The sequence below is a fragment of the Tupaia chinensis genome, unplaced genomic scaffold (assembly GCF_000334495.1).
Source record: "Tupaia chinensis unplaced genomic scaffold, TupChi_1.0 Scaffold000627_1, whole genome shotgun sequence".
Lineage (NCBI taxonomy): Eukaryota > Metazoa > Chordata > Mammalia > Scandentia > Tupaiidae > Tupaia > Tupaia belangeri.
In genome coordinates, this window is record NW_006160147.1 from 2,517,973 (window position 1) to 2,518,245 (window position 273).

General features: G+C 56.4%; 1 protein-coding gene across 13 annotated transcripts in view; it reads right to left on the bottom strand.

The window, feature by feature from the left end:
- Positions 1 to 273, bottom strand: part of PLEKHA6 (pleckstrin homology domain containing A6) — a 164,663-nt gene that overhangs the window by 34,327 nt on the left and 130,063 nt on the right. The gene's annotated exons all lie outside the window — the stretch shown is intronic.

Below are 273 nucleotides of genomic sequence, written 5' to 3' on the forward strand. Positions count from 1 at the left end.
CCCCCCCAAAAAAAAAAAAAAAAAAAGGGAGCGTGGTGGTCTGGCTGCTGGTAGGAACCTTGGGGGTAGAGGATGCCGAGGAGGGTCTGCAGCAGGGATAGAAGTCTGATGGAGCATCAAGGCCCTCTCTCTAAGCTGCCTCCTGGGCTACCTAATGTCCTGGGAGAGGTACCAGGCGCTGCGTCCCACCTTCTGATGGAAGTGGACAGAACGCCTGGATCGGGGACAGTACCACACTAAAGATGGAGGTAGGGAAGGGAGCAGGGGAAGAGC